The sequence below is a fragment of the Physeter macrocephalus genome, chromosome 16 (assembly GCF_002837175.3).
Source record: "Physeter macrocephalus isolate SW-GA chromosome 16, ASM283717v5, whole genome shotgun sequence".
In the NCBI taxonomy this organism is placed as follows: domain Eukaryota; kingdom Metazoa; phylum Chordata; class Mammalia; order Artiodactyla; family Physeteridae; genus Physeter; species Physeter macrocephalus.
This window is the reverse complement of record NC_041229.1, coordinates 79,710,500-79,719,383: the sequence shown is the minus strand read 5'-3', so window position 1 is coordinate 79,719,383 and position 8,884 is coordinate 79,710,500. Positions and strand designations below refer to the sequence as shown.

At 39.8% G+C, this 8,884-nt stretch overlaps 1 protein-coding gene across 1 annotated transcript in view; it reads right to left on the bottom strand.

Moving 5' to 3' along the window:
• BBOX1 (gamma-butyrobetaine hydroxylase 1) overlaps positions 1–4,182 on the bottom strand; it is a 77,382-nt gene extending 73,200 nt beyond the window's left edge. Inside the window, exon 1 of the mRNA XM_024118888.1 lies at positions 3,999–4,182. The gene's annotated coding sequence lies outside the window, so the exon portion shown is untranslated. The remainder of the gene's footprint in view (positions 1–3,998) is intronic.
• Between the last annotated feature and the right edge of the window lie 4,702 nt (positions 4,183–8,884).

Below are 8,884 nucleotides of genomic sequence, written 5' to 3'. Positions count from 1 at the left end.
TCTTTCTGACTTACTTCACTCTGTATGACAGACTCTAGGTCCATCCACCTCACTACAAATAACTCAATTTCATTTCTTTTTATGGCTGAGCAATATTCCATTGTATATATGGGCCACATTTTCTTTATCCATTCATCTGTCGATGGACACTTACGTTGCTTCCATGTCCTGGCCATTGTAAATAGTGCTGCAATGAACATTGTGGTATAGGACTCTTTTTGAATTATGGTTTTCTCAGGGTATATGCCCAGTAGTGGGATTGCTGAGTCATAACACATTGAATTCTTAATGGATACATTGTTTGAAGGGTGCATCTCCACAATAAATACTGTTCTGTACTTAACTTGGCACCGTGCCAACTCACACTAACTGTTGAAGTGATCACACCAATAGATGTATCTGCACTAACAGACACTAATTACAATCCAACCTTCCTTTTTAGGCTTTCTCTCTCTTTTTCCTTTATTTTTCTTCTTCTGCCTACCAAATTTGAACTGGAGAGGGAAAGTACATTCCCAGGTATTAGGGGAACCTGAGACTCTTCCCCCCAGCCCTCCTGAAATGGGTGTTCTCAGGAGGGTATTTCGAGAGTGGTGGCCACATCAGGAGGGTGGTTGATGGAGGATGCCTGAGGCACCTGGGAGAGGGTGGAAGAACTGGAAAGACCTGGGTGTTGCTGAAGTTAAATTGTTTGGATATCTATGAAGGAACTCGGTGGGTTATTTCTACACTTCACAATTCCTTTCTCAACTTCATGACAAATGTGAATGGTAATCCAAACAAAATCAGGGAGCAATGGGAAAATAGTTTCCCTCTTCAACTTTTCTTGATTTATTTAAAGCTGTATTGGGGGAAATGGGCTGAAAATTTAAACAGGAAGAAACCATCAAGGATCATCAGAACTTGAAAGCAGATTCTTCACGAAAATGAATAGGCTTGTAGTGTGTGTGATTTGTTGAAATCTGTTTTTCAATTTGACTTGTTAAAATTGAGATCAGCTCAGAGCTTTGTGACCACCTAGAGGGGTGGGGTAGGGAGGGTGGGAGGGAGATGCAAGAGGGAGGAGATATGGGGATATAGGTATAAATATAGCTGATTCACTTTGTTATACAGGAGAAACTAACACAACATTGTAAAGCAATTATACTTCAATAAAGATGTTAAAAAAAAATTGAGCCCTGTTGAAGCATAATGACCATTTAGTTATTTGATAAACTATTGTGTTTCTCTGAAGAAAAGAGAAAAAAAAAAAAGAAAAAGTCTGATGCTCCTAGATATGTATATATATATATATATATATATCTTTATATCTATCTCAGTGTGACCTTTTTGCTGAATTAAAGGGGTCTTATAAAATGAAACTGTTTATTTATTTTATACTTAACTGTTCTGCTTCTTATTATTCACAATTATAATTTGTGAAATATCAGCTTGACTTTTGTAGGAGGAAGTAGTTTTACCTGTCCTGGAAAATAGACCTTGGATTGGGGTCAGGGGGTATTACTATCTGATGGGACAGATTTCTTTTAATTTCATCCCATCACTTGATGTGTATGTGTTGTTATTGTTGTTTTTGTTGTTTTCCTTCCTAACTCACTTACCATATTTTTCCCCTTCAGAGTTATGGAAGTGTGTTTGGCACTCCTGTTTTGTACAACTAAATTGTTTTAGAGATTATCTTACTTAAGCCATGGGTGTGATTTTTGTCATCTTTAAAATTTTATAAACTCAAATTTTGTCAGCTGGTTTGGAAAATCAAGAAAGTAGCTCTGAAAGTTATTTTATGTATTGATCTTGGAAATAAATGAAACTTAGAACTAGAACTCTCAGAGCTGGAAAGAAACAATCTTCAATATCACTGGGTTAAGTGGCCTCTTTTTTTATGCAAGGAAAGTGGAAGCTCACAGATGTTGGGTATGACTTGTCCAAGCACATACTGCTGGCTAGTGGGAGAGGTTGCCCCAAACCTGGATTTGCCAGTCCAGTACACACATAGAAAGTGAACAACTTCTGGTTCTATACAAGAGAGTGCAAACATTCCTCAAATGCGAATTACAACTAATTTGAATCAGAGGTTTTAGTTAGGATTCTCAGGAAGTTGATGTAGAAACTGCATAGTTACTATATATAAAATTAAAATTGCTGGAGATTAATAATATGCACCTGAGAAGGCTGATTCATCTGCTAGATTACTCACCCTCCAAAATAAAAGGCTGTCATTTTTGGACTGATTTTTACAATGGAAGACCAGATAGAGTGGACTCATGTTATCAAATGTCAGGATCTGTTAATATCTATTTTCTCTTCCTCTGGTAAGTCATCAGACTTGCTGTCTTAGAACAGGATTCTCTGTGTTTGACCTCCTGCTTTTAGGTATTAGGATCAAAAAAAAATGATCAAAATGCAAGAAACATACAAATCATATGGGTAGGTGTGTGAGGTATATCACAAAACCATGTATTTAGCACTTTTATGTTCTAGCTGCTCTAATGATGCTTTCGATTGCATAAACCTTATTTAATCCTCCAGAAAACACTGTGAGATCCGTTCCATCACTTCCCTTTTACAGATGATCTTAAGCTTCAAGAGGTAAAGAAACTGATTTGAAGGCAGAGGAAATAGAAATTGTGACCACTACACAGGACTGCCTCATGGAGAATCTGTGGCTGAATAATTTTCCAGGCAATAACTTCAATTTACTAAAAAGGTACTATTAAAATAGCAGCTAACTCTCATGATTATTGGTTTTTGGTTGACCTCACCACCTGACATTTCATCATTGAAAGGAGAGGACAGGAAGAAGTTTTCAGACATTACACCATAAAGGCTTAAAATATTATTATTCCTTTATATACAACCTTTAAATCATAAAACTCAATTTCCACTTGGTAAGGTAGAAATTGACCAAACTGCATTTGTAGTGTGTGAACCTTAATATGGTTTGAATACATACATACTCTACTCATTATATTTGCTACCTAAGTCCTTTCAACTTTTAGAAGTTATTGCTTTTTTTTCCTCTAACTTGATTTAATAAGTGGCTGAGTTACTTAATAATTCATGAATATACTCTCATGGGAATAATGAATTCTATGAAGCCATTAGTAAAACTGGCCCATTCTCTTGAGTAGGTTTACCCTTCTGACTGCTCCTTTATTTAAAGTACCACATTTTTTTTAAAGTATCACATTTTATGCAAACACTTCTTTCCTAAATTATAAAAAGGAAAATTTTAGCTTCAGTCTGGTGGCATTACTACATTCAGATTGAAACTCAAATTATCAATTCATTTGTTTACTAAGGTAAAGCAGAGTACTGGGTCTAGATTTTAAGAAGGTTTCTAAATCTTTGAAACAGAACATATATTCATTTTGAGAAATTCTATGTTTTCAAATAAAATCAATTCAAAATACCTGTCATATGTCTTCTTGAGCTATATTCAGGAAGCAAAATAATTGAAAGAGGGCACAATAGCCTTAATTGACCAATAGTCTAAAAAAGCATGTTACATTCAGTTTGGGGGCTTAACAAAGGGCCAAGGTATAATATACAGTCACTTTCTTTGGGCTGGGGTGTGGATTAGTTAGTGAACATTTCCAATTTCCAGCCAGAACCCTCCCTCCCCCTTCACCCAGTCTACTTTTTAGACAGTATCCTCTCTGTGCCCTCTGTATGCTTCCTGGATCAGCTTAGGGACTGCAAAGTAATTTGACTACTAGACTAAGCCAAACATAATTGGGAAAAGGAAGCTGCCAAGAAGCAAACAGATCCACTGCATTCCAAAATCAAGCCTATTCCTAATGCCTGATGGACCATCCCCATCTCAGCCCACATGGCTGTGAGATGCATGTGACTGGATTTACAATTGGATACTCCCCCCCCCACCCCGCCCCCAATCCGTAGACCCGAATCCACAAGCCCTTCAAAATAAGGGAAAGTTGAGCTCAATTTTACCTGTTCTCAGATGTGCATTGTGTGCCAAGTCATGCAAAATTTACCAAGGAAAGAAAACATCAGCTTTGATCTTCAATGTCCTTTGGGCAGGTAGCCTCCTGATGCTCGTCACCTTCCAGATGTATCTGCCCCCAGTTTCCCCACGTCTGATGTAGTGCTCTGACTTGGAAGCCTTTCTTCCTGCTTCTGGCAGCTCCACTGCTGCCCTGCCCCCAGACACAGCTGAGGTTTGCAAATGAGGAAGGATGTCCCAATCTGAAGGTGTAGCAACTCCTGGCGGGAGCTTGGAGATTAAAAAAAAAAAAAAAAAAAAAAAAAAGTGAAGAGCTTTTTTGGCCTAGAGGAGAAGGAGTTAGAAAGAGAAAATACTTTAACTTCTACTAGTGCCTAAAACCACAAAACCCCAGGACTCAGAGCAATGCATTGCCATAGTTAGAAGCTTTCCTGGTAGAAGGAGAACAGTTCTCACCTGTCTTATCTCCTGCCCCTGAGCCAGCAGCAGCAAGTGAAGGAGCTCCTTTACTCCTGTCCCACCTGTTCACAGCAACAGCTTTATTGTTGAAAAACGCACTTGGAGAAAAGACATTGAGATACACATTTAACAGGGAGGAGCTACTAGCTCCCACCTGAGCAGAGATGAGGTGGTATCTCCGTGCCCATAGAATATTCCATGAGTCTCTATGGAGGGAGCTTGACTAGTTCTCAGGGGCTAGTAGGAAGGTTGGGATGGTCCCCCCTGAGCCCGATGACCTCCTTTCTCTGCCGCTTTGGCTGGAGTGAACAGTAGCGACCAGAGAGCATGGGGCTTTTCTGAAGGCACCTGGTTGCCAAGTGACTTGACTCCCAACACACAGCCCTTAGGACAACAAAAGGGAAAGACCAGGGTGGGCAGCCTGCCAGGGACCCAGAGCCTGGCTTCCGGGCCTTCAGTAGGTGCGTGCCCGGTGCAGGGGGAGGGCTGGTGGGCAAGTCTCAAGTCCTAGTTCTTAACGGGGGTCCAGATCCCATTAAAAGAAAGTCTGCAGGTGGCAACTGAAGTCCAGGAAAGTGACCTATGAATGCTCTGCCCTCCTCCCACAAAACACCACCCTTCCCAGGAAGACACCCAAACAGCCTCAGCCCACAACTTGTTGATTCTTGCCTGAAGGACCCCACAGCTGTGAGACTCAAACAGGCAGCCACAAAGAGCTAATGAGAGAGAGAAGAAGAGAGAGAGAGAGAGAGAGAGAGAGAGAGAGAGAGAGAGAGAATACAGATCCACTCTCCGTGGCCGCTTCTAAGGTCTCCTGCCCAGGACAACTCCCCCCTTCCAAAACTGCAGCTTCCCCTCCATTAATGATGCCCTGTCAGCTCTTTCACAGTAAAATTTAAACTGTGTCCTTTCATCAATGGTCTCCTCCTCCATCGTCCTCCTTCCCTCCCCCAAGTCTCCAGGTCAAAAGACTGACACGCAGGAATCCAGTGAAAATCAGGCAGGTTTTGTTTCCCACATATGGGAGGAGAAGGTGTGTGGACATGGGGGTCCTCCATCAGTGTTGCCAGCACTTTAAACCCACAGTAACTGAGGTGATAGGTATGCCAGAAGCAATCAGTTAATTATATTTTAAACATTCAGATGACATAATATTGTAAAAATACACTCCACTGACTTATAAAAATTTAATTTAATTTAATTTTTTATACAACAGGTTCTTATTAGTGATCCATTTTATACACAACAGTGTATACATGTCAATCCTAATCTCCCAATTCATCACACCACCACCACCGGCCCCTGCCGCTTTCCCCCCTTGGTGTCCATACACTCCACTGACTTTTATTTCACACTTTGTGCTTTAGTAACAATTACTGGAATAAATTAGGTAAATTCCGTTCCAGCTTTCAGAACACTGCTGAAAAAACTGGGTTGCATGAACACGGTTTCTAACAGAAGAGTGAAAGAAAACAAAATGACAACAATAAACAAACAAACCTGTTAAGGTTAAAGTTTAAACACCTGCACATAAATAATTAATTCCCACATTGAAAGCAAACAGACAAATCCTTCTCTTGACTGTGAGAAGCCGCTTTAGGATTAAAAAAAAAAAAAAAAGCGTTTCCCTGAGGCCTCTCTTCTATCTGTATTAACCCTTTACAGTTTTCAGCTTGCTTTCGTATATGGTCTCTCAGTGTACTATCCTGGTAGCGGCAAACAATATTAAAATTCTGGGTTTCAGATAGAGAAAATGAGACTGTAGAGGTTCATGGACTACAGAAGGTCACAAAACGCGCAAGAGGTGACATCCGTACCGGAGCCAGAAATGTTGATATTTTGCCCATGTGTTTCTTTTAGGTTTAGGCTGAAGAAAAGTTTATTTTCAAAGTTAATTCCATGTTAAGTACAGCTGATTGAACTTAAGTACAGCCAATGAGTTAGACATTAGAAACACATTGTAACTCCGTTTTTATTTTAAACAGAAATAGAATGAATGATGCCCTCATTTCAGTGAACATGCACAAATGAAAGACGGTCTTGATTACTTGAAAGGCTTCTTTGGTGCTGTCCAAGTGGCAGGATTTGATGAGCCTAAGCAAGATCTCACTCGCAGATTTGAAGGTGGGTGGTGTTTCCAGAGGAGGAAAGCCACTGGAGCCTGTAGGCTCCAGTGGCAACATACCTGTATCATGTGTAGCATCTGGTGATGCTAAGGAGGGTGACTTGGGCTTAAGAAAACATTGTTAACTGGCAGGACTCTTTAGTTTCAGTGAAATCTAGTGCCTATGGAAAGATTCTGCTGCTTACACCATTTCCACTTTTGAAGGAGGAAAAACTAACAGGATTTGCACATGATACTTCCTATACAGTCAATAGAACGTTGTTGAAAAAACTGGGTTGCATGAACACGGTTTCTAATAGACGAGTGAAAGAAAACAAAACGACAACAATAAACAAACAAACCTGTTAAGGTTAAAGTTTAAACACCTGAACATAAAGAATTAATTCCCACATTGAAAGCAAACAGACAAATCCTACTCTTGACTGTGAGAAGCCTCTTCAAGATTGAAAAAAAATAATAATAAGTATTTCCTTGAGGCCTCTCTTCTATCTGTATTAACCCTTTACAGTGTTCAGCTTGCTATACAGTCAATTTCATAAAGGTTGAAAACACACAAAAAATTTAATGATATTAAAAAGACTATAATTGATACATACTTCTCTATAAAGAAGAAAACCAAAATGGCCCATAATCCCACTGACTTCATATTATTATTAAGAAAAATATGGAAATACAATCAATGAAAAGCCTTCCTTCTTTCTTTTAAATTACTTTTCCCAAAAGTAATAGCTGTTAATAATTTTTTTTAGTCTATACTGAAGTATTTACCATACATATGTGTAACCCAGTGGTATGCTGGTAAACACTGAAAAACCAGCTCTCTGTGCCCACAAGTTTTTAATTTTCAGGTAAATAACAAAAATACTTTCATTATCTAGGGCGATGGGACCCATGAGCAAGGAGCAAGACCAGCCCAGAATTTACAAAAGGACTCATTCAGGTAGGTAGAAGGAACACTTATACGGAGTGGGAAGCTGTCCTGAGTCCTTCCTCAGACATCATAACAAATACTGTGATGAAAAGTAAATGTTGGTAATCATTTTGTGAACTAAAATCAATAGCCAAGCTCTGAATTTTTAGTTATTCAGTCTCCAAGAACTTAGTAATTTCTGAATAAATAATCTGTCTATTAACAGTCACTATTAATCTTATGATTAATAGTCACTACTAATCTTAAAGAGGGGTGGTAATATAACCAATTTGATCTTGAAAATAATTTGTTTTAAATATTTAAATATTTGATATTTAAACTATTATATGTCCTCTTAGTGAAATATGAGCTCCATGAGGACTTTGAAACTTCTGTATTTAGTATCATTCTTAGAACAAACAATAGAGGACTCTACACTGTGCCCTGTGTTTTAGGGGGCTCTACTCTGGCCCCCCTCCATCCATACCACTCCCCATAGGTGATTTCACATGGGACCAGGGGACCCACCTGGAGCCTGTACCATCCCTCCATTCTAGATGATGCTCTGTAAACCCAGACCCTGACATTTCAGACCTGCAAAGACCCTGCTACCAGGGTCTGTAACCATTCTCTTCTCTTCTGCTAGGCCACTGAGATTGTACAGCACCCCTGATATGGAAAACCCTAGGCCCAAGCGGTGGTCCAGGGGCAGCCCTACATGTATGTGTGGTGTATAGGTAGATGAGCTTACATGTGTTTTCTGGAGTGTCCACATGATCTTCTCCCAGTGAAGGGTGAAACTTGAGATTGATGAGAAGTGGACAGAGCTGTGTCCTCAGGCTGCAGGCTGGGGGCTAGAGTCTAGGGGCTGGCTCTCCCTTCCCTGTCAAAGTCTGGTGCAGAACAACAGGAATCTGGGAATTATAAATTCAAACTTGGCCTCCTAGATTATTTTGAAGGTATATTTTTGAAGGTTGGGGGATAGAACATATTTTATTCAACAGTTAGGTTATAAGCAGTGGTATGCTGGTAAATGTTTAACAAGAGGCTCTCTGAAAACAACAGCAACAACAACAATGAACCAATTTGTAGTGTTTTCCACTTGCCATGGTGTAAATTCTCCCACCACGGCCAAATGCAAACTGCCAATGCAACATTAATGAATGTGAATTTGGGAGGAGATGCATAGAGTTGGCTGTATGCAGGAACCACCCATCCTTCTTGCATGGCCCTGCAATAAATCTTTTTCTGCTCCAAACTCTGATGTTTCAGTTTGTTTCGCCTCATTGTGCATAGGTAACATTTATATTTTAAATATTTAGCTTTGTGGTATAGGAGCCTCAATTTGTAGTCCCATTCTTGGACCCCCCCCCCAACAGCCAAATGTTAATGATGTACCCTAGTGCATAGAAAAGTGCTGGAA